We start from the raw sequence: 26328 nt of genomic DNA, 5'->3' as shown, positions 1-26328 counted from the left end.
ATCTCAGCTTTTCTCAGGAGATCACTTGGCCACGAACTTGGGAGCTAAGCTAACTAGCTCTAACTCAAACAAAAGACAGTTAAACAAGCTTGCATAGCCAGCTCTCAGTCAAAAAGAGCAGCTACAGCTGAGCAGCAAGAGGGTTATCAGCCGGGAACTCGGCATGCAAGTCAGGTTTTTCAGAGCTGTGCCAAACCCAGAGCCAGCCAAGCTCTCCTGAGCTATTGGCTGTGAGCTTGCTGTTTTCAAAAGGATTAATAAGTGGATCTTTAAGTAGTTCAACCCCTGTACAACGGTTAAGATTAGAAAATGTTTAGTTATGACTTGATGATTGTAGAAAGTATTTTTCGTGATCTATTTTGACGTTACTGGGCAGCGCTTCACTCTGTTTAATGCTGACGCTGTTGAAACGATTAGTGTCAGTTCACTCTGATGAGACGCTTCATCTCGATTGGCTCGATATGAAAAGCACCCTGTCAGTGTATTTAAATAAGCTGTAACTTCTGAGTCACTTCCTCCAAGAATAAACCCAAACAGAAGCACTGTTTATGGTCCTTTCTATCTGTACTCCCGCTGTTGGCTGCAGCTTTTTACTCTGACACCGACTGGCACAGTTAACAGTATAGAAAAGCCAGGGAAAAACACACCAACCATACCACACGTGCACTTTTGTGTCTTTACCCCAAGCCGCCCGGGGATGGACACATAAACAATGCATAGACCTTTTCCAGGATAAAAACCAGGTATTTATAATGTAAGAACGTGCACTTCTCATGCATTCTTCAGACAATGTGCTGGTGCATCCTGAGAACAATCTAAGATGGAGAAAGAGGCCACATAATTTAACATATAGACAATTTCATGGTGTTTGATCAGTATAATCGTGATTTTATGCAGATTTGATCTCTCAACACTAATTTCTGAACTGTATTTTTATTCAGTTATGGGGCTATAAATTACTCTCAGATATCTGCTGTTGGAAGGCCTTTCTAATTCCAGTTTGATAAGAGAAAAGAGCATTTATATATTTTCTGGCTCCATATGACACATAGTTTGCTGAAGATGGCCCTTTTGACTTCCTCAGACTTCACTTTTTTGTGCTGTGACGCTGATGCTGACCTTGTGCGCCTCTTATTCAGAGCTCTTTGCTCTGAACACAAAGCTGACGGCTTCTGTTGCCTTTTTCCCTCATGAAGCTGTTATTGTTGTGCTTCTGATTATCTTGTTTATGACGTAGTGGTGCAAACTGAGGTTTTATGTCCAAAGGGTTGTTTGTCTGCATCTGAGACTTGGAATAGAAAACAGATGAAAAAAACACCACATATCTGTGCAGCTTTACACAGTTTTAGTCATGAAACTGCATTAGTTTTATGCATTTGGCCTCTGGAGTCCTACCAACCACCTCAACACAAGCTCACCGTCTCACTTGCTCTCAGAGGAAAATCAATTCTTTTTTTTTTTTTTCTTGCCCGAGGCTTCTAAAGACAAATCAATCGAGGCCGATCCATTGTAATAAGGACGCTTCAGCCTTGGACGAGAGAAAGGAGGAATGCCAAACAACGTGCATTAGATTTTTCGAAGAGGGGAAAAGAAGCTCAGCCGACAGCGGCAGGGCTTTTGTTTTCATTGAGTGGCCATTATGTGAAGTCCACCCCTGCTTAGTGACTCCATTGTTGCTGCCAGCGGGCCGCTGCGCTCCCACTTATAATGTGCTTTAGTCAGCAGTGATGCTCTGGTTCGTCAGGAGAGGGATTAATGTTCTCAGAAGCCTTTCCCACTGACTGGAGGTTTTGGACATGAATGATATTCCCACCTTAGCTTTGTTGTGTAACAATGCACAGTTGTGCTAAACTATTGAAGTGACCTATTTGCAGTGTCCACCATGTGAAAGTTAAATTAATTCGTCTTCATCAGGTCATTTTTTTAACCCAAACCTCCGGTACTTAAAGCTCAATGCTGAATGTTTCCATTGCTGAATTATTGTATTGATTTTAAGAACGTAATGAACTGTGAGGCCTCTCTTAACCCCCCCTTTTGTCCCCTTTCTGTTTCTTACAACAGATATTTCCAAATAGAATTAAACTGTAAGAGTGTAAGTTTTCAGAATAGATTTCAAGCTCCTTTTCCCCAGCTTCAGTTTCTGTAGGTAAAGTCTCTTTAAGGGCACCTTTAAAGCTCTACTGTGCAGGATGTAGGGACACTTGGGGGCAGGGGCAATGGTTTGAACCCCAGCTTCCCCACTCCACAAATGTCCTTAAACAAAATACTGAAACCTACATCTCCCCCGATGCCTTATTCTAAGTGAGGGTGTGTTTTAAACTCATTTAATCTGTTTCAGCCAGGTGCTAAAGTGCCTCCTGGGCGATAAACTGGTAAATAGCATCTTTTTAACTTTGTCCAGATTATATAAAGAGCTTTACATGTATTTCTTCTCCTGTATTCAGACTTAAACATGTTTCATTGAGTTATTTTTATTGAAATTTTAACAGCTAATGTTGCATAATTGATTAGATCTGAAAGAGAAGTAAAAGGATCAAGTAATGATAGATTTGTGTCTGTCCATGAGAGACTTTTAAATGCTGCAGAGTTTATTCTGGACTGGTTTCTGTGCAGAAACCCCTAAAGAGCTGCAAACCGCTCTGCTCACTGCCTGCAGTGGGCTCCATGCACAATGGCACAAAGAAACCCATTCAGACCAGATCTAATTTTGATAAAGGTTCATTAAATGATTTACAGCCAGATCAGAAAGTTTAACCTTGACAGATACCCGTGGCTAACTTTTGAGTTGAGGAGTAAAAGGTGGTTCCCAGGACAAACCCGAAGCTTTGGCATCGTGTTCACAGCAGCTTTGTTTCTCTGATGCTGCAGAAATTAGTGGCCCTCCCAGACCGAACGTGGGATACGCTGAGCTCAGTCTAAATGAGCCATCACCAGCCTTGGCAGTGAGAAGGAAAAGAGGGGCCTGAATGAGCCGATCTGCACTGCAACACAGAACGGTGCAGCACACTCAAAGTGATCCTCGGGGACAAAAGGAATCACCACAAAGTTGAGTCCTATAATTCAGGGAGTTCTCAGTCAGCTTTTCCTCCATTTTACCTTCTGTCCTTGGATGGCTTTTGTAATCATAACAGTGTACTACATTAAAAATGATCCAAGTGCTCGATGCAACAACAAACAGACAATGAAATTTATGGATTTCAGAGAGCATCAGCACCATTTTTGCCTCAAATGGTTTACTCTGAATGACGTGTTCTGTGTGTTTGAACAAGGCTTAGCATAGCTTCAAACTTTGTTACATTCAATATTATACTTGATGTTTGTGAATGGTGAACTTTTGTTTTGGGACATCCAATTCTACTTACATTTTGTCTGACCATAGGAAAAATGTCAGATCCAGAGGTGTTGAAGAAAGTTGCTGTTTGTGTTGTTAGTGTCATGAAGCCTTCATATTTCTTTACGTTTAGCAAAAATCGAACTTGGAACTTCGGGCATGGTTCACTAAAGTTGACCTATGTGACTGAGCACTTTTTAAGGTATAAACAAAGTGTTTTAATAAAGAACCTGGAAGAAAGAGGAACATCCTCTGAATGTGGTCTCACACGTGCATTTACACGTGTTCGCGGAGCAGTCACATGTCACCCAGAACACATGCTAACACCAAGTGTAAATGGGACCAATGTGCAGCTTTGCCTGGATGTTTGATTTGTATCATGAAGGCCTTTCAATGGTCAACGAAACTGGATAAAAGTCTGTGGCTACCCTTCATTTCTTTATATAATGCCAGAAAAATGGAATTAGGTGCAAAGATTTACTGAAACATGCAAAGATGCATGAAAAAAATGGCTGAAAACTGCCTGGCCTTTAACTGGGAAAGGTCATTCCAAGGGTCTGCATATGTGTAGACACAGCACTGCTCGTTCTATGAGTTTGGTGCCTTTTTATGCTTGAATCATTCATAAATCAGTGTTAAGTGGCTTCACAAACATGAGAAGAGAACACACTCCTCTGAAAATAAGAGAAAAAAGCAGCAAATGTCCAAAGAAAAACTGAGAAAGTCTGGAAAACCATTAGGGCCACTTTAAAAGATTACAAGAAGATTGAGCAGCTTGGAGACAAAATATAAAGAAATTAAGGCTGGATCAGGACTTTTGCCTTACTTTCAGTCCATTTATCATAACATATTATTTAGTTATTAGCATGTCAGTCTTTGAATTACTTCCATGCTATGACTTGTACCTGTTTATATGAATTGATTGGAAAGTAAATGGGTATAGTGGTGCATAATGAACTCGGGTCACCGGGGAATAGAGTTTACACTGGTGTTCAGTCGCCTGTGAAAATCTTTCACAGTCTCCTACTCAGGCTGCTTTCTTATTCCTGTGCATCTTAAAATATTCAGGCAATATTTTCCACTATGATGACTCAGGCTTCTTTAAAGCTCTGTTCCCTACACAGAAAGTGGCCTGCAGTCAACAGAGCCACAAAGCTTGATTCAGCAAACTTCATAAATTGTTAAGTATTATAAATAAGGAAGTTAAGCGGGCTTCATATTCAGGCTCTTTATTAATGGTTTGAATTAATTTATGCAGCGCGAAATTAAGCCCTGACATACCTCGCTCTGAACTTCTTCAGCAAACCCTCCATCTGACATAAATATGTGTAAAATCAGCATGAAAAGACAGAAACTAAAAGCTTTGAATGTACTGATGAGAGCTGAAGTTGAGACTCAAAGTTAAAATTGCAGATTGGTGTTTCTGGGTGAGCCGAACTGCACATTTCTGCTCGCCACGCAGAGGTATTATCAGGAGACAGGAGAATAAAACTCACTACAAGAATGAAAAATTCATGGCAGAAAGACGGTTTGTTTAGCTTTTTATGAGCAGCGTCACGAGTGACCACGCAGACAAACTGGCAACAAGCTTTTGCACAATGTGACGCGGAAGATGCAGACATGTTGTGACTGAGCAGAAGTCAAAACAGGTGAGAAGACACTCACTTTTAAGCATTTATATCTAAGAAGTGCGTATGCGCTGCTGTAGAATGTAAAAGAACCGACAGAGCAAATGGACGTGTGGCTCACTCACTAAATAATTTAGGCTAAATTAGCTTAACTGTATTCGAACATTTCTCAGGGGAGATTGTTAGAACATTGTTGACATGTAATAGTTTGTTATATTGGTGAAAAATCAACATGGATGCTGTGATCAGGTCAGAGAATAGTCCGGTCGGTGGTGCCAGGATGGGAGGAAGCGGAGTCGGGACTATTCAGGCCAATCCTGGACAGGGAACGGCTCAGCTCAGCCCCAAACTCTGCACACCAGGCAGGCCTGGGGCTCAAACAGATGTGCGGTACAGATGCCTGAGTGGACGGACCTACTTTCCCATGCAGCGCTCCCTGTTTTTCAAATGCGCCGCTTACACTGCGCCCAAATCTGGAAGTGCGCGACCAGACCAAGCGGCACCAAAGGGCGCACAAACATCTCCTTATCCCAGTGATGTCAGAATGGTGGGAGGGGCCTACTAATCAGGTGTTTGGACTTGTTGGTTTTATTCGCACTCTGTGAGCTGTTTCATAGTAACTGGAGGCTTTCCAACAAACCTATCGGTTGCCACCGCAGTTTATGGCTGACGCGTGTTGTCCAAAGCGAAACCATGAAAGAAGTGTGTCCTCCACGATGACTGATTTTACAGGTTTATTCGCCAAAGTACAAAAAATAAAACGCACAAGTTTTCCACGGACACTGTAACCAATTATACCCATATACACACTTCAAAACACGCGTCCTACGTTTTCTAGCACGATATCCACTAAATGATCAACACGGTCAGAAAACCCTCGTGCTCCTGTCACTCTCCCATGGTCCACAGCCCAGTTCCTCATCACCTTGAACCGCTACCTTCTTAAAGATACAGGTGCTTACTGTCATCTGCTTCACTGAAACTCATAATGACGTCAAACAATGAATTATGAGAGTTTATGTACAAATCATAAGTAAATAATAATAATCATGACTTCAATTAACTTATTCAATTAAATCATTAAACTGCCATGAAATCCAAACACATTCTCCATAATGAACTGAAATGTACTATGATTTATATCAATTATATGGCACCTACAGTAACTTTAAAGCTGACAATATCACAAGATTGCTGTGTTAACTTCTGTGTTTAGAGTTTTTCACTTATACACACACACTTAATTGCACTCTCTCTATTAGGTGCACACCTTTCTCCACAAACACTCATCATAACCTCTGTGGACATATTGGATGCAGCTCATGGGTTCAAGCCCTGAAATAATCACATGCTGATCTGCAGCGTCAGCCTCGATGTCCGGCCGGTGACTCCGTGCAGTGACATTATCCCTCTCGCATACGTGCCTGTTCACTCACATTCACAGTGTTCCCCAGAGAGGACGCGTGCATGAGCTACGGATTTAGATTTTTCTTTATTCTATATGTTGCTTTGGCCGTTGTTACCGTGGGAAATATACTCCCCCACCTCTCCTCACGCACACAGCATCACTCACTTTAAAGAGCCCACGGCCTCTGGGCTTTTCCACTGCAGCCCACCGTAATGCCCCGTCTCGCCAGCCATTCATAAGCCGCAATGTTTGTGCGAGTAGATCAACGTGAGAGGTGTTGGCTTGTGTTGCTGTGAGCCTCCTATAGACACTACAGCCAGTTCCATGCATCACGCCCCCACTGCAGCTCATTTGCATCAGAGTAATGTGCTTTTTTACTGGGGGCGAAGAAAGAGTGTGATTTGTTGGTGAGGTGAGCAGTGAATCAGTGGCATTGATATCTGACTTCAAACTCAAATGTCACGCAGATGTGTTTTTGTTTTTGTCCGTGCATGCAAACTGCTGCTATATTCATGAATTTATGAAAGGCGAAATGTGACATGGTGGAACATGTACTCCGTACTTAAGGTGGTGCTAAATCTTTGTAGCAGAATAGGTGCTGGTGCAGATTGTTTGGTGCACAGATCGTTCTATTCATGATACAATTTCTCCTCATTGATGGGGTGTACAGTAGCAGAGGGACACTTCATCTCTGCGCCTCCTCATCCCACCCTTCGGTGTTAAAGCTCAGCTGCACTGTGCAGCGACACGCTCTCTCAAACATCCTTCCCTTCCCTTACATTTGCCCTTTTTACTCATTTCTCACTTGCCTTCTTTCCTCAGTCCCTTTTCCCCCTTTTGGTCCTGAGAAGAAGTACATCTCATGGAAATTTACAACATATCTTAAGAAGCAAATATTTGATAAACGTCATTAAAAAGTTTTAATCAGCAAATTTTTAGGATTTTGCTGGAATTTTCAAAATTTAGAACAATTAAAAGAAAAGATCCAACATGGAAAATGTGCGCGTTCATTTCAGCTGTCGAATCAGGTTTTTCCAAAATAGATGCCAGCGAATCAGCCGAGTGCAGTAAATCTGTCCTAAAAACAGCGTTAACTGGTATTATCAGCATCTCCTTTTGCTTTAAATTGCACTTTCTGTTTACATTTCGTACACGTTGGTCTTTTTAAAACCAGACTTACAAACTGCTCCATTCTTCAACTGTTTAGAAATGTTTCCTCTTTGTTTGTTCATTTTTTCTTGTTGTGTTTATTCTGTCATTGTTCTCTAGATTTGTGGCTTTCAAACTTTAGGAACTCAAAACGAGTTCAAAGTAGCCAAAATCAATTATAAATTTACCAGAGAAAGAGTGTAGTGCAGGAGTAGTGATGCTCGACATGTTAAATTCTTTTGACTGTATGTCAAATTCATGTAGGATGAGTGTCTCTATTGTGGTTTTATTCTGTAATAATCATCTCCAACATATAACTGCTTCACTTTCACACAATCCAACTGTTTTTAAGAACTTCTCTCTTTTATGATAACATCTGCAGACTCACCTGCACTGGTGGGTTAGCTTGGGGAAATTAGCTTAGTGGGTAAATTAGTGGGTTAGCTAATTTGCTCCATGTGAACAAGTGGTTCAATTTAATGTTGCTAAAACCCATCTGAACCCTTTAGAAACTGAAAGCAAAGAGTCACTGATGTTAGCCTACAAAGTGCTTAATGGAACGGCTCCCATCTACTTGAATGCTCTCACAAAGGCTCAGATACTCACAGGATCTAGCGGTGCCTTCACCACACTCAAGACAATCCAAACTCTTTTCATGTGTAGCTCCACGATGGTGGAATGACCAAATGCTGCAAGAACAGGGGCGTCCCCGTCTACCTTCAAGAAACTCTTGAAGTCTCAGCTCTTCGGAGAGCCTCTCCTACCCTGTACTTGTACTTCCCTCGATGCCTGAGCTCTATTTCTACCCTGTCCCCTCTGACAAAGCCTGACACGTGTTTTTCCTTCTATGTAGCTCAATGTTAGCTCTGATGTTAGCTGTAATGTTACATCCTCTTTTGCATTTTGCTGAATGCATGAACATAACCCTAAAGAGAGAAGAAACTGTCTCACCTGACTGTAAGACGGATGGCTGCCATGATCCAGTCCATGGTCCAAGGCAGCCTAATTATCTCAGACACTCGCCATGATTGTCCAACACAGCCTGCAGGATCCAGTGCAATTCCATAACTTTATGTTGTTGTAGGTAGGCAGGTGGGTAGATAACGACTTCATCAGTCTTAAAAGAAAATTAAGTTGTCATAGCAGCCAGGTACAACATACAACTACAGTAGAAATAGCAAATATACAGCATACACATAAAATATGTGAGAATTAGGGGCATAATTAAGCTTAGCTGGTATAGGACAGCTATGGAACTGGTACTGATATTAATGTAAATGTAATTTATTTATACAGCCCTTTACAACAGTCCTTTCGGTACCAAAGTGCTTTACATCAGATAATAAATAAAGAAAAGAATAAGTACAAAACAATAAAATAACAGTAAACGCAATAAAATAAAATACAGCAAAATTGAATAAGATATTATAAAAGAGTCACCATACTACTGGGTATGAAATAAATATGTTTTTAGCCTAGATTTAAAGAGATTAATGACAATAAACATAGCAATGATTGTAAGATGACAGATAGAAATGATGATAAACATATTGACTGTACAGGATATATGCAGAGTTATGATGATATGATATAATGTGTATAGTATAAACACAGATATGGTATATAATATAGAATAAGATAAACGTTATATAGATTACATGATGGGTCAGTATCAGCACTGTGTGATGTGTTGTATGTGACATAAAAGATACCCTGAAGTACTCTGATGTGAAAAGGTGCAGAGAGCAAAGATTAGATTCAGTTATTGGCCCACAGGGTCAGATGATTGCAGGTCGAACAGGAGCAGATGAGTTGTGGAGCCCGACAGCACCTGGCCGGAATGATTTCCTGTATTGTTCTTTTTACCAGCGGGGTTGAATAAGTCTGTTGCTGAAGCGGTTCTTGAGGTTTTCTGGTGTTTTATGGACAGTTTTGCCGTAACCACCTCCTCCAAAGTTGTGAGCTCAGAGCCGACATCAGACTCAACCTTTTTGATGAGTTTGTCATCACTGAACTGGTTCTGAATAAGTTAAGAGCACTGAGGGTAAATGCACTACTACTGGTAATGGGGAAGGATTTAATCAGCTTCAATAATGGATGTTTTACTAAAAACAAACAAAGCCTCAAAGTACTTCACACCACCACTGGAGCAGGAAGACATATCGTGATGACAAGTGTCTGAAAAGTCTGCATATCATCACTGCATAAATGTCAAGGCCAGAGAGGCCATTATATATTAAAACTCCCAAGGTGGAGGGATGGGAGAAAGAGCACGATGTACTCAAAAGGAATGTCATCTTCACTCTGCCCAAATAAGCTGATGACTGCATACTCATTACATATCAAATAAAAGGTAAAGGGAGGCAACCACTCGCTGGAGAACTCTTGTGAATCCGCAGAGAGAAGGTCTGTGTGTTGTTCTCCTCTTGCAAGTAAAATACTGAGACCTTTGAGTGATTTCTTGGTTTCGAGCCGTTGTCACTCAGCTCGGTTAGATGAGCGCCATCGGATCGGATTAAAGGCTAAATTACAATAAGACTGAGTTATTCAGCTCATGTAGACACCTTAATCTGACTAAAATCGGATCGGATTAAGACCCGAGATAACTCGATCCAAACGTGCACTGAACGTGCACGTAGACGACAGTGGATCAGATCGAGCGTTCTGCGCATGCTCCAGATTTTTTCCCGCGATCGTCACCCGGAAGTGGAAGGAGACGATATTCCTGTTGCTGTCAGAAAGAAAGAAACAACGCGATGGAGAATGCGCCGTTGTGCATCATCTGTGCCATAACCAGCTCATCACAGATGGAGAGGGACGCAGCTTCATCTCGCTCTGCGTTCGCCATCTTTCTGAATGCCTGAGTTTGTTGTTGTTGGCGGTGAAGACGTCAACAGGAAGTGGCTCTATTAGCGATAGCTGAAATGGGGACAGCGCCACCTATCGTACCGGGGTATGACCTGCTTTGTGCCAGTGATTCCATTCATTCACCGCCATATATCCAAGGATAATTACCCTCAGATAAGGAGCAGAACCCAACTGTAATCCAGTTGTGTTTATGTGTTTATGCATTTAGCAGACGCTTTTATCCAAAAACATCATTGTCTCTTTGAATGCCAATGTCTCTGTTAAGAGTCCACAGATTTAACAGTCACATTTTGTCACACACAAGAATTTGATGGTATACTATAAATCAGACTATGTTTATGCATTTAGCAGACGCTTTTATCCAAAGCGATTTACAGGTAGGCAGACAGGGTAAGGGGGTCTTGCCTAAGGACCCCTACTGGAGGTAATACCTTTCATGCAGGGGATTTGAACACAGGTCTCCCACATGGAAGGTGGCAATCATACTACTACACTATCCAGTTAATCTATCAGTTAATCTCATCATGTAGACCCTCTGATTCAGCCAACGATTCGATACGATTAAAAACACTTCGTTCGCCATCTTTCTGAATGCCTGAGTTTGTTGCTGTTGGTGGTGAAGACGTCAACAGGAAGTGGCTCTATTAGCGATAGCTGAAATGGGTACAGCGCCACCTATCGTACCGGGGTATGACATGCTTTGTGCCAGTGATTCCATTCATTCACCGCCATATATCCAAGGATAATTACCCTCAGATAAGGAGCAGAACCCAACTGTAGCTGTAATCCAGTTCATCTCATCATGTAGACCCACTGATTCAGCCAACGATTTCGATACGATTTTGTTCAATTCAATACGATTAAAAACACTTCGTTCGCCATCTTTCTGAATGCCTGAGTTTGCTGTTGTTGGTGGTGAAGACGTCAACAGGAAGTGGCTCTATTAGCGATAGCTGAAATGGGGACAGCGCCACCTATCGTACCGGGGTATGACATGCTTTGTGCCAGTGATTCCATTCATTCACCGCCATATAAGATTTCAGAGAGTGTATAAAGTTTACTAAAAGTTGTTTCTGCTAAAGAGGAGGGACTCCAGCCTCTCTCCGGTACCCAAATGTCAGACATGGTGCTGAATCATAGTGCAGCGACCCAAGTGGAATTCTTAATGAGCATCTCTTTAAAGTTGTCAGCTCGTGGTAAGCAGCTGCTTTGGATCGGAAACCACGAAGTCACGAGGGAGGGCGAGACGGACGTGACGTGGCCAGAACCAAACTTCTCACCGTTCACCGGTTCTCTTTGCTTTTTTCTGATTTCTGATTAGTTTGGACGCCGTGGCGGCTTTTAAAATGACAGCGCAGCCATTTGAAACGGGCTAAAACGAAGGAGGTATGCAGTGGTATCGTCACAGCAGCAGTCGGTTCCTTTTCATTTCCACTTGCTGAGGAGCATTCAGTCTTAGAGTTTTTTTTCCAAATCATTTCTCCTGGGGAAGGCGCCAGTGGGCTTCAGCAGACAAGCTGTTGATGTTATGACTGCCAGCAACGTTCTGTGATCTCTGCTGCTCACATTCAGTTTGGTACGTTTGTACTAAACCCTGTTCAGTGTCTTCAGATGCTGCAAATACTAGAAGGTCCTCCGGTGTTATTACTGATATTGCTTTTCACCACTGTTTGCTACACTTAATACAGTTAATAATAATGGTATTAGCAGTATAGTGGGCAATAATACCTGCACCAGTGCTAAACCCATGTGGGATAGACATACACCTGAATCTCACTCATAGCCTCTGGTGTTGGACTCTGATTTGTCCACTCTGATCTGAATAAAACCCTGAATAAGATCCTGAATAAAACCCTGAATAAAACCCTGAATAAGACTCTGAATGAGATCCTGAATAATAAGAAGAAGAACTGCAAGTGATGCATTCAATGACAAATGGGAAATCAGAAATTCCACCTCCCGACTCGGTAATGTGAAAGAACAAAAATTAGAAGTCAGATGTCCTATTCAAGACATTGAACATTATACAAAGTACTGGGAGAGCATTATTAGCTCATTTCTTTTTTTATTATTATTTTAAGTATAGATGAAAATTTAAGTGCAAAAGAGTCTCCGCTTCCTGATTCCTTCCTGACAGTGAATGAAGCGTGATTTTGAACTTGAGATGAAGACGATGAGGCTGGATAATAATACTGTGATCTGGTAAAGTGATGTAGAAATGTTTTTTATGAAGTTTATGCATTTATTGTTCCTTCATTCACCCAAATATAAGCTGAATATGTCCCCTTTAAGTTGCTCATTGACTCATCTTATTATCTATAAAAGGTTCTCACAAAGCAGGATGTCTTCTTTCAGCCAGTTAGTTTATTTGCAATATTTCATCTCCAATCAATTCGATGTGAACATTAACCTTTTTAGCAGTTTAATCGTTAACATTATATTTTCTACCCAATATAAGTGTATGTAAAATGTGTAAAAGTGTCTCACACAGATGCACATCTACCTTAGCTGCTTTAGCACTGATCCTGCACACGTCAACCTCTATAAAATGTGTTGTTGGTGTCATTTTGAATCATGAAGGCACAACTTCTTAAAAACTCAGCCTTTGATCAGGGCCTGTCACCACACTGCAGATGCTGCCCATAAATTTCGTGTTTCTGGGGTTTTTTCTCTCTCTGTAAGTCGGTCAGCGGTTTGCGTACGTGGCGGCCGTCTCCTGGGGACTGGCTCGGTGGCAGGTTCTCTGTCACACCGCCATGTCCTCATCAGTCAGGTCACTGCTAACGTCACACACTGTAGGTCTGAGACCTGGAACTGCAACATCACACCTACTCCAAATTCCATTTTATCACAGCTGACGTCTCAGCTGTCCCTTCACTTTAATGTAATATTTCAGCGGACTGACCACTCGTGATGAAACCGACCATATAATATTTAAACTTCAGGGAGAATGAGGCTTATAAAGTTCCGTTATGAAACATTTTTCCGTGACATTCAGTTTCATCACACTTTTTACGGATTGAACAGTGAAGGCATATTCAGCACAGAGAGAATTCAACATGGACTAACTCAGCCGAGTTGGATTGTATAAGGTTGAGTAAAGAAATGGGCTTTGGGTTTATTTGTGTGGGGATAGGTCAGTGAAATACGTATATGTATATGTATATATATATATATATATATATATATATATAAATGTAAGTAACTCTACTTTAACTTTATGTGCTGTTTCTTCCTGAATGTGTGACATGCAGGGATGTGAATACAGGAGGATTGATTCTGTACCACAGGTGGGAGGTAAGGTAGGATTTAGGGATTCACTCAATTTTATGTGATTCAGTTACACAAAAAATCGGCTCTTATTTAGGGTCTTATTCAGGGTTTTATTCAAGATCTCATTCAGGGTCTTATTCAGGGTTTTATTCAGGATCTTATTCAGGATCTTATTCAGAGTCTTATTCAGGATCTTAATCAGGGTTTTATTCAGGGTCTTATTCAGGGTCTTATTCAGGGTTTTATTCAGGGTCTTATTCAGGGTTTTATTCAGGGTTTTATTCAGGGTCTTATTCAGGGTTTTATTCAAGATCTCATTCAGGGTTTTATTCAGGGTTTTATTCAGGGTCTTATTCAGGGTCTTATTCAGGATCTTATTCAGAGTCTTATTCAGGATCTTATTCAGGGTTTTATTCAGGGTCTTATTCAGGATCTTATTCAGGGTCTCATTCAGGGTCTTATTCAGGGTTTTATTCAGGGTCTTATTCAGGATCTTATTCAGGGTCTTATTCAAGATCTCATTCAGGGTTTTATTCAGGGTTTTATTCAGGGTCTTATTCAGGGTTTTATTCAGGGTCTTATTCAGGGTCTTATTCAAGATCTCATTCAGGGTCTTATTCAGGGTTTTATTCAGGGTCTTATTCAGGATCTTATTCAGGATCTTATTCAGGGTTTTATTCAGGGTCTTATTCAGGGTTTTATTCAGGGTCTTATTCAGGGTCTTATTCAAGATCTTATTCAGGGTTTTATTCAGTGTCTTATTCAGGATCTTATTCAGGGTTTTACTCAGGATCTTATTCAGGGTCTTAGAATCACCAGGTAACCTAACATGCAAGTTTCAGGATGGCAGGAGGGCACTGGAATACCTGGAGAGAACCCACGCATTCACAGAGAGAAAATACAAGTTGTTTTCTTTAATTGTAGCAAATAATAGCTTAATTTTACTCTGAAGTTGAAGTCTAGCTTACATCATAACACCTACACCTCTGCTGACATTATCTGTACAAGATCCTTGGCGTCTGTCTTCCTCCCCGAATAAACACACACACACACACACACACACACACACACACTTGAGGACCATAAAGGCCAACCTTCGCAGGGCACATCTGAGCCCTTTCCCTCACACACTGACCCCATCCTCCATGATTCATCTCCTCAGCAGAGTGAAGTGTAAAGCAGATTATTACCAGTGAAGGGCTGAAGATCTACTGCACTCCCACCTGCCCTGCTGAGGAAATGGGAAAATATTGCTAATGTTTACAGCTCTGTGAGTGTGAGTGTGCGTGTGTGGGTTAATGTTACGTGCACTTGCAGTGCCTGAAGCCTGACCAGCATGGCAAAGCAGCTCACAGGCTTGTTTACCATCAAGAAAAGTGCTGACTCCAGAGAACTCTGTGTGCAAATCTTTCTGCTGCATGCATTTGTAGTGTGTGTGTGTGTGTGTGTGTGTGCGTGTGCACGTGTCTGTGGGGTCAGGGTTCTGTCATCACATGTAAATCTGTGTTTTCACATCAGTAAATCCAGAAGCCAGCTGTTGTTGGAGCCTGTGCAGAATGGTTTCTTTGTTTCTCGTACACATTATTTCATGAGGGTCCTCGTGCAAATGAAAGCCCATTTGCACATGTCATGTAAATTATAGATCAGTTTCATTACTTCCTAATGATGTAAGGTACATAACAGCTCGAAAGTCACCAATCTCCCCGAGTTAAAAAAGAATAAGCTCTCGGCGAGGCTCTGATTGCTGCTCTTGCATCCAGGTGGAGACAGCAGAGATGTGCACAGGTGAAATCCTGCATTTATTCTCACTGATAAAAGCACAGAAACTGCACTTTGTCGTCTCAGAGGAATCAGATTGTTGCACAGATATTAACATCCACTCATTATCAGCTCATTGAAATGAGTATTTTAATAAAGACAATTCAAAGAATATCTAAACAGATTTGTAGCAATCATATTATGGTAAAACCACTGGAAATTGCTTTGTTGTCAAGGCAACGACATGCAGCAAGGGTACTGAAATGTCATGGTTTTCTGTAAATACTCACGTTTTAGATTTAGGACGAAAAACAAGCAACTGATTGAGAATTCATCATGTACATTTTTATTCAAACATTTAATCTTACAGCCAAGGAAGCTTGTGTGTCCCCAGATTCATGCGTGAGTCGGTCTGTCTGCATGTTTCTGTACGACTGAATGTGTCTGACATTGAAAACTCTTCTGTTTCAGGCGTCAGGAGACACCTGCTGATGGTTAAAACAGAGGTGGATATTGCACTTATGAGTACCGTTGCATCCTGGTACCTTGGCTGTAATGACTGTCCGGTGTGCCGTTAACCAGGTGCACATCAGGGATTTGGATGCATGAAGCTCTGCATTAGCATCATGGCCCTAAGTGGTCCAACTGCATAATGTTGCCCTGAGGCAACTAATTCATGCACATATTTTCATTTTGAAAGTTATTTCAATTTTATACATGAATGACTTCATCCCCTGCAGGGCAAGAGATATTGCATTGCATATTATGCATTAAGTCTGAGTGTCTTCACCAGATTTGAAGAAAACTGGAGAAAGGCAAAGGAAACAAGTGACTCATGCTACCAAAAGACTATCAGCTCACATCTAAAGACTAGTGTTTAGAGTTTTTAGTCCCAGACTAGCCTCAGACTAAAGATTTTACAAATACTGTGAATTTTGTAGGGTCACTATTTACAAGACTACAACTAGATTTTTTAGATTTTTTTCCCATCATGCTCAGCAGAAGTTTTACAAAAATGGCGGAGAAGCAGCTTTTATCTGCAGCTGCTCTTGTCTGTGCAGTGGTTTGTAGTGAAAAACCCAACAAAAAGAAGAGAAAACGCCACAGAATATGGCTCGTTCTTCTACGTCCGCCGACATGTTTGTTATTTCCTGTTTCTGATGCTGTCAGAGCTAATCTATTGGTTGTTGATTGTGTTACGTCACTGCGACCTGCGATAATATTAAACACGTTTGATATGATCTAAAACCCAAGAACAAGGAAAGACCGGTATGAAACGCGGTCGCAGACTGCAGATTACCACCTTAAATTTAACGCAGATTACCACCTTAAATTTAGCGCAGATTACCGCCTTAAACTTAACGATCGAGATGACGGGAGCGCGCCGAGACTCCAGTTAGACTCCTAAAGACTGTCAGTTTTTAGTCCGGAGCTGTGAAAATCGTTTGGTGTGAGTCCAGCATTAGAGATCTTAAATATCTGCCCCATAGCACGAAGAGCCTGTCCATTAATAGCCTGGAACAAGGATCTTCAGTTATATTGAATTCTGAAAATTGAATGTAAAAAGCAGCCTGAAAATAAGTCTGAGAAGAATTAACAGAGAATTACTTTTACTCCTCGTGTAATTGTGAAAGTTTAGATCAGGGTCTATGACATCATCGACACTTTGAATTAGCTTTTTACAATAAGTCTGGGGCTGCACGGTGGTGTGGTGGTTTGCACCGTTAGATGGTTCCAGGTTCGATTCCCGGCTGGGGCCTTTCTGTGTGGAGTGTGCATGTTCTCCCCATGTATGGCTGGTTACATTGGTTCATATCAGTTTAAGCACAGATCAGATCACAGCTGCAGCCTGAAGATGCTCAAATTCAGAGAGTTTTTCTTTAAAAAATAAGCTCTGATATTGTGGTCCTGTTTACTCCGAGCCTCTATTTAATTTTAGAGGTTACCTGTAGCAACAACATCAATAATTTGGGACTTGTTAGATTTCTGCTTCCTTCATCCCTCAGAGAGCTCGAGGCTTTCTTCTTCTCCCTTTTTTTTTTTTGAAGAATGGTTCAGTTTTGCTTGACACACAGTTCCTGATTTGTCTGACAGCACAGACATGAGTACTGGAGGCTGTTCATAAAACCTGAACACACCCTGACAAATGCCACATAACATCAATATTTGATTATCTTTTTTTGCTTTATTGAAACATTCAATTTATTTTCCTATAGCTCCGTTTCGCATCAGATGTAATCCCAAGGCACTTTAAAGATATAGTCCCATTTTTTATACTCAAATTAGTTAAAATCCAAGTCAATTCATGAAAAGTTTCCTATAAGGAACCATCAGATCGCATCGTAGCATCGCTTCGATTCAATCCCCCGTCCTGAGCGTGCACGAGGCGACAGAGGAAGAAACCTCCAGCAGAACCAGAACCAGGAAGGGCGGCCATCTGCCTTAACCAGCTGGCAGTTGGGAGGACAGGAAAGAGGAGACAACGGGCACCATGACACCAGGTCAGGGGTACCTGCTGAGAAAGAGAGGTGCAGCAGTCTTAGTCCTAGTTTATACTCCGTAACGTTGCCGGCGTCGATGTGACGTCTTCATTGAGCATTCGAAGTTCTGCGTTCAGGGAACACGTTGCTCTGCAGTTTGCTTTTTCTTCCGGTTGCACAGTTAACAACAGTAACCAATGGCAACCGAGGTGGAGCAGCTGTATTTGCAGCTGGAGCTCATCAACATTGAAGAACAAATGCCTAAATTGCAGATGTTGAAGCAGGCGACAGAGAAGACGTTCGCGGTGGCTTAAGGGATGTTTCAGGGTAAATACTTAATCAAAAAGGAGCGTTTTAAGCTCAATGTTAAAGGTAAAGAGAGCTTCTTCCACCCATACCCACAGTGAGATCCAGTTCCCAAGAGAGGGGCCTGATAACTGAAGGCTCTGCCTCCCATTTTACTTTTAGAAACTCCAGGAACCACAAGTTAAAGCTGCAGTCTGAGAGCAAAGTGCTCTGTTTGCGTGTTTGGCATCAACCTTGGATCGATTTATATATTAGTTAAAATGATGCATGTCGATAACGCTTCAGCCCTCTAAGAGTAACCTTTCTCAGCTTTGAATGTGAATCATAAGCCATGAAAGCTGTGTTTTAGGAGCAGTGTTGGTTCCAACGTTTACGTCTTTTATCAGCAATAACCTTTTGATAGACAACACATACAGATAAAGTGCATCTGCTGAGAAAGAGAGGTGCAGCAGTCTTAGTCCTAGTTTATACTCCTCCGTAACGTTGCCGGCGTCGATGTGACGTCTTCATTGAGCATTCGAAGTTCTGCGTTCAGGGAACACGTTGCTCTGCAATTTGCTTTTTCTTCCGGTTGCACAGTTAACAACAGTAACCAATGGCAACCGAGGTGGAGCAGCTGTATTTGCAGCTGGAGCTCATCAACATCCGTCTGTACGACCGGCCGAGGCTGGGAACGGGCAGCATAGCTACATCAAGCCTATAGCAGATCAACTTAAGGGATGTTTCAGGGTAAATACTGTATCAAAAAGGAGCGTTTTAAGCTTAATGTTAACGGTAAAGAGAGCTTCTTCCACCTATACCCACAGTGAGATCCAGTTCCCAAGAGAGGGGCCTGATAACTGAAGGCTCTGCCTCCCATTTTACTTTTAGAAACTCCAGGAACCACAAGTTAAAGCTGCAGTCTGAGAGCAAAGTGCTCTGTTTGCGTGTTTGGCATCAACCTTGGATCGATTTATATATTAGTTAAAATGATGCATGTCGATAACGCTTCAGCCCTCTAAGAGTAACCTTTCTCAGCTTTAAATGTGAATCATAAGCCATGAAAGCTGTATTTTAGGAGCAGTGTTGGTTCCAACGTTCATTATTTGTCTTTTATCAGCAGTAACCTTTTGATAGACAACACATACAGATAGAGTGCATCACCACAGGCTTGTGTTAATATCAGAGGGAGGTCACACTCAACACTGAGGATATTTGCTGTAAGCGGTGTGTATTATGGGCGGCCAGATGGGACGGTGGGAAAGCAGAAGAATAAATGGGAAAAGGTCACTTCCATTTTTTTAACTTTTCATTGTCAATCTGACCTTGCCTGCACTCCACATTTTAAAAGGAACGAGGCAACTTTTTATCTTACAATGCACTGAAAAATGATTCCTCGGGTGATGAGAGCAACATTAGGCCAATGTTTTATTAAAAAAAAGTGCAGGAAACCTTTTCCTTTTCCTCCCCGGTCCTGGAAGTGTTGGAAAAATCAGCAAAACAACAGTTAGTTTAATTATTTTTTAATTAGCTCTGAAAACAGTTAAGCTGCATATTAATAGGCTGATTATACTTCGATACTTTGGTTGTTGTAGAAGCTTTTTGTGACATCACCACAGGGAGGAAACGTATTTCTGGAAGATTCTGCTATCAGAAGATTAATTAGTTACAGATGAGGGCGTCAGGACTGAGTGTAACACAAGGAGGAAGCCATATATCAGCTCTGAGCAGAACCACGGCCCAGTTCTCTGGACTCCAGCTCATCTCAGAGGGACAGAAAGACAGTGGACACGTGTTCTGTGGGCAGATGAGTCCACGTTTCAGCTGCTTCTGGGAAAAACTGCTGAGAAAGAGCATCCAGGCTGTTCTCAGAGGAAGGTTTAAAGCCAGCGTCTGTGATGGTCTGGGGCTGCATCAGAGTCCATGGCATGGAGGGCTTCATCTGGGTGAAGGTACCACTGATGCACAGCTGGATGTTGGAGTTCTGGAGAGACAGATGCTGCCATCAAGGTGCCGTCTTTTCCCGGGAGGTCCGTGGTTATTTCAGCAGGACGATGCCAGACCTCATTCTGCAGGACTTCCAGCAGCTTCAGACACACAGAGTGTGTGAGCTCGGCTGCCTGCCTGCAGTCCACATCTGTCTCCTGCTGCAGATGTTGGAGCATCATGAAGAGGAGAACCAGACAACAGCAACCAGGGACTGTTGAGCAGCTGGAATCTGGGATTCAGCAGGAATGGACACAGATTCCTCTGAAAAACTGCAACAATCAGTTCCCAAAGCATTAAAAAGAGTCATTAAAGGAAGGAAGGAAGGAAGGAAAAACTGCAACAATCAGTGTCCTCAGTTTCCAAAACCATTAAAAAGTGTTGAGGAAGGAAGGAAGGAAGGAAGGAAGGAAGGAAGGAAGGAAGGAAGGAAGGAAGGAAGGAAGGAAGGAAGGAAGGAAGGAAGGAAGGAAGGAAGGAAGGAAGGAAGGAAGGAAGGAAGGAAGGAAGGAAGGAAGGAAGGAAGGAAGGAAGGAAGGAAGGAAGGAAGGAAGGAAGGAAGGAAGGAAGGAAGGAAGGAAGGAAGGAAGGAAGGAAGGAAGGAAGGAAGGAAGGAAGGAAGGAAGGAAGGAAGGAAGGAAGGAAGGAAGGAAGGAAGGAAGGAAGGAACTTTTTGTTTGAATTTCTTATGTTTTCTAAATACAAAGATGTTCTTGTTTTAGATCAAATAAAGTCTCAAATGAACACATTACATGTTACGGTTTTGTTGCATTTTTGATCATTTGGGATTAAACTTGCTGAGAGGAAAGGTAGAACGCTGCCATTCCTATAAAACCACTTTAGAAACGGAGCAAACGCAGTCCCTCCTGCTTCATGCAGAGTGTGTAATAATGCAGAAAACAGTCCCTGACAAACCAAATGATATCTCTGCTGGGTGACCCTCCGTGACATAATGCCTCCATAACTGTGACTCACATGTCTTACATAACGTTAACCTGGGAGCCACCTCTGGCTGCCGTGGACACAGGGTCCTGTAATACAGAGCCTGGGTTAGCTTCCCGGCCATTACAGCTCTATTATTCTGTCTTCTTACTGCCTATTCAGCGTCTCGAACAGCACCAGCGCCGCCTGTAATGTGATAACAGCCCTCCGTCGTCTCTTCTCTTTCTCATTTCTTTATCCATCTTTCTTGCAGAGCCTCTAATTCTATTCTCGCTCTGTTGCTCTCCCTCTCAGCGCTGCCCTCCTTTAGTTTATTTGCCGATGCTAATTGCCTGTGTAATGCACTGGAAGCGTCCCGGGTGGCTTTTCTTGGAGCAAATTGCTTTGTGTTGAGTTGCTATAGGGTCCAAACTAACTGGACTGGAGCTGCAGGCTGAGGCCTCCGCAGTTAGGAGTGAGAATAATGGCTGAAGCTGCTGACTGGCCTCACAGAACATAAATAGCTGTGGCATGTTAGTACGACATGTTCAGTGCTGCAGGATGGAACCCACTGTTATACACTTTCCTCTTACATTCCTTCTAGATATTTGTCCAGTCATGGATCAGAGCCTGTCTTTATCCCCTGGAAGTCACTTCTAATTATCCATTTCAGGGCTAAATTTCAGTTTACTGTCTGGATTCAGGAAATTAAAGCCATCTCTGCTAGATTGAATCAAATAGATCTCCAGAAGTGTCCTCCAGTGACTGCGAGGGGATGCTCCTCCACTCGGTTTATGATCACATAAAGACAGTAAATGTATATAAAAATAATTGTGAGAAAGAAATCACCAGGATGTAGAGGAGAACACAAGCTGTTCTTGCAGAAAACCTCTTTGTTGTAGTTGTGCCGACTCTGAAGTACTTTGGTATTAACAGTGCAGGTCATTAAGCTGCAACCCTCTTGGTTTGACAATTCAATTCAATTCAATTCAATTTTATTTATATAGCGCCAGATTACAACAATTGTCATCTCAAGGCACTTCAATAATAAAGTCCAATTCAAGCCAATTGGAATTCAATTCATTGTAATCATAATCCAATTAATTCATATGGAGCCAATTAAAAAAATAATATCCGAGCTAAGGAAACCAACAGATTGCACCGAAACTTGTCTTCAGTCCAATCTCCCGTCCTGAGCCTGAGGGACTGTGGAAAGGAACGACTCCCTTTAACAGGAAGAAACCTCTGGCAGAACCAGAACCAGGAAGAAACCTCTGGCAGAACCAGACTCAGGAAGAAACCTCTGGCAGAACCAGAACCAGGAAGAAACCTCTGGAAGAACCAGAACCAGGAAGAAACCTCTGGCAGAACCAGGACCAGGAAGAAACCTCTGGCAGAACCAGACTCAGGAAGAAACCTCTGGCAGACTCAGGAAGAAACCTCTGGCAGAACCAGGAAGAAACCTCTGGAAGAACCAGAACCAGAACCTGGAAGCAACCTCTGGTAGAACCAGGAAGAAACCTTTGGCAGAACCAGACCCAGGAAGAAACCTCTGGCAGAACCAGACTCAGGAAGAAACCTCTGGCAGAACCAGGAAGAAACCTCTGGCAGAACCAGACTCGGGAAGAAACCTCTGGCAGAACCAGAACCAGGAAGAAACCTCTGGTAGAACCAGGAAGAAACCTTTGGCAGAACCAGACTCAGGAAGAAACCTCTGGCAGAACCAGGAAGAAACCTCTGGCAGAACCAGAACCAGGAAGAAACCTCTGGCAGAACCAGAACCAGGAAGAAACCTCTGGCAGAACCAGACTCAGGAAGAAATCTCTGGCAGAACCAGGAAGAAACCTCTGGCAGAACCAGAACCAGAACCAGGAAGCAACCTCTGGCAGAACCAGACTCAGGAAGAAACCTCTGGCAGAACCAGGAAGAAACCTCTGGCAGAACCAGACTCAGGAAGAAGCCTCTGGCAGAACCAGGAAGAAACCTCTGACAGAACCAGAACCAGGAAGAAACCTCTGGCAGAACCAGAACCAGGAAGAAACCTCTGGCAGAACCAGACTCAGGAAGAAACCTCTGGCAGAACCAGAACCAGGAAGGGTGGCCATCCGCCTCGACCAGCTGGGGTTTGAGAAGACAGAAAAGAGGGAAAAGAGGGGGGAAAAACACCATAACGCCATTCAAAGGATACCTGCTGGAACAGGGAAACACAAGTTAATAACCACAATAATGTCACATGGACATAATATCATTTAGAAATTAAACGGGGGGAAAAAGAGAGCAAAGTGAGGAAAGGTGAGGGACAGCCTGCTTAAATACGACAATGACATTGAATGAACATGTTTCTTTTGCAGCATATAACTTCCACATGTTTGTTCTTGCACTGAAACCATTAATAAGTGTGCCCCTCGCTGGCTGGTAGGCTGTAAATAAAGTCGAGACTGGCACCATAGTTTGTAACAGTAATAGTTTTATTCTTAAAAAAACCTCAAGGAAATAAAGTGCCAAACAAAATGTCAACCCCAATTCAGACCTCAGCAGGCATTTCTTTTCATCCGCTCCCTCACAGGGTGCCTGTGAAGGTGTGAAGGACATATATACGCTCAAAGGCTGTGCTCAGTCTGCAATAAAATCAGATTTGTTTTTCTTAAGTCTTTTCTGTAGAACTGTCACCTCAGATTTATGAGAAACATAAAATCAACACCTTGATTCTGTTCTTTTTCACACATTCTGCTGTAGATCTGCTGCTGTGTTTGGGATCTTTGTCCTGTTGATGAGCCAGTTTCAGCCCAGCTTTAGCTGTGGGACAGATGGCCTCACATTTGACTCTAGAATACTTTGGTATCCAGAGGAGTTCATGGTGGACTCAATGCCTGCAAGGTGCCCAGGTCCTGTGGCTGCAGAACCAGCCCAGACCATCAGCCCTCCACCACCGTGCTTGACAGCTGGTATGAGGTGTTTGTGCTGATATGCTGTGTTTGGTTTCCTCCAAACGTGCTGCTGTGCATTAGGACCAAACATCTCCACTTTGCTCTGGTCTGTCCAAAGGACATTGTTCCAGAAGTCTTGAGCTTTGTTCAGATGCAGCTTTGCAAACCTAAGCTGTGCTGCCATGTTCTTTTTAGAGAGAAGAGGCTTTCTCCTGCAGCCCTTCCAAACAAGCCATCCTTGTTCAGTCTTTTTCTAACTGTGCTGTCATGACCTTTGACCTTTAGCATGCTAACTGAGGCCTGTGGAGTCTGAGATGTAGCTCTGGGCTTTTTCACCTTGGGGTGAACTTTAACCTTTAACATGCTAACTGAGGCCTGGAGAGTCTGAGATGTAGCTCTGGGCTTTTTCACCTTGGGGTGAACTTGCTGGGACGTCCACTCCTGGGAAGATTGACAGCTGTCCTGAATGTTTTCCACTTGTGAATAATCTTTCTCTCTGTAGAATGATGGACTCCAGATAGTCTGGAAATGGCCTTATAACCCTTCCCAGACTGATGGGCAGCAACAGCTGCTTCTCTAAGATCACTGCTGATGTCTTTCCTCCTTGGCATCGTGTTAAAACACACCTGAAAACTGACAGAACTTCTGCTTTTATAGAGGAGCTCACACTGACTGATGATCAATTAATCAGAGCATTGATCAGCAGCAGCTGGCTGCTATTTACCCTCTTAATTCCTGTAGATTAAATCCTTTTTTTCTCTGTAAACCCCATGATCCGGCGTGTTATATCATGTGTTGTATTTACCTTACTATCAGAACTTTTAAGAACCAGACTTTCTTTTTATTATACCACATTACATAAAATCTTATAAGTGTAGGAGGTGCTTTCTTTGTCCTCTTTGTCCCTCACAGATTCTACAGAAGTGCCAGCAGATATTTAATTTTGGTGTCCAAAACACTCTGCTACTAACAGCATTAATCCAAGCTCAAGCTTTGCCTCCACCCCTGATTTGATGTCATTTGTGTGTGTCACAATGCAAGCAACTGAGACCCAAATTTCAAGCCTCATACAGAAGTGAAGTGGATCCTAAATCTGATTAAAACTGTTGCACTGACACCTCAAAGTCTTTATTTTATGTTTTTGAGTGTAGGTCAAACCTCTCTTGGTTGAAAGTAAGATGGAGACGTGTCGTGAATAGCTTCCTTCTTGCTCTGAGGTAGAAGTGTTTCTAGTCTAAGGTTAACTTTCGGCTGAATTCTCAGAGGTACGTCTGAGAGGCCTGATAAACAACAGCTTGGCTGGACTTTGCATATCTCTGGTGTTTTAGCACTCTGAGCTGAGAGCATCCTCTGAATACCAAATCACTGCCTTTTTCAGGTGGCCATCAGTTCTGCTGACTTAAAAGCATCAAAGACTTATAGTTGTGCTCGTTGGTTTTCATCCTGTGATGATGATTGTCTTCTCTTCTCTTGTCAGCTCGCAGAGGATCTGAAGATGAAGAACAGCACTCTCAGAAGCCCCATTAAAAGGCCGTGTGTGTGTTTACAGTACGGTAAATATTAAACCCACAGCTGCTTTACGCTGGGCCAAGAAGAAAGTGTGAGATTAACTATCTTTTTATGCGCTCGCCCCATATCTAAACTGGATATGGGTCAGACTGATTCTTTTTATACGCTGTTCTCATTACATTTTTGGGTCACTCAGCTTTTTACACTGGGAGTTTACCCTGGAAATAAATCATAAATGTCCCTGATCTGCCACAGAGGGCTGGTCATCTGTTAATATCTGTGGGGCGAGAGGATGGTGATAATGTGGAATTACACAGAATGGGGTGATAGCTGCACATGGGAACAATTGACCACACAAACATTAATAACCCTGTCGCCGAGTGTGTCTCTTTAAATGAGTCAGACTTGGCTCTGCACACCGCTGTGCCAGGTTGGTCCCAGAGAGACAAACGGAAAAGAAAGGCAGGGGGGAAGGGGGCTGACTCTGCAGGGATGGTCTCCAGAAATAGAAGTGGTCAGATGATGATATTGATCAGCAGGGGATCAGCTGGTGGAGACGCAGGTTGCTCTGAGCAATGCACACATCTCAGGAATCCTGTACTGTGGATAAATAGTGATAGTTGAGGAAGAAAAGACGTTCATTCAATGAAACTGCAGAAATCTCATGAGACGCTTGGTGCTGATAGCAAAGTAGAATGATTGAATACTTGTTCTTTCAGACAATACCATGAGTTTGGTCAAACTGTGACTGATCAGGTTGAGGATTTAAATCAAACATTGTTAAGAAATCTGTACTTTGATTTAT

General features: G+C 42.4%; 1 protein-coding gene across 1 annotated transcript in view; it reads left to right on the top strand.

The window, feature by feature from the left end:
- Nucleotides 1-25551, top strand: part of LOC140304940 (endonuclease V-like) — a 73823-nt gene extending 48272 nt beyond the window's left edge. The window contains exon 9 of the mRNA XM_072383730.1: nt 25492-25551. The gene's annotated coding sequence lies outside the window, so the exon portion shown is untranslated. The remainder of the gene's footprint in view (nt 1-25491) is intronic.
- The last annotated feature ends 777 nt before the right edge of the window (nt 25552-26328 follow it).

Source organism: Leuresthes tenuis, unplaced genomic scaffold (assembly GCF_036924035.1).
Source record: "Leuresthes tenuis unplaced genomic scaffold, fLeuTen1.0.hap1 SCAF_4, whole genome shotgun sequence".
NCBI classification, from domain to species: Eukaryota; Metazoa; Chordata; class Actinopteri; order Atheriniformes; family Atherinopsidae; genus Leuresthes; species Leuresthes tenuis.
The sequence above is the reverse complement of the archived record's forward strand: the minus strand, read 5'-3'. Positions and strand labels throughout refer to the sequence as shown.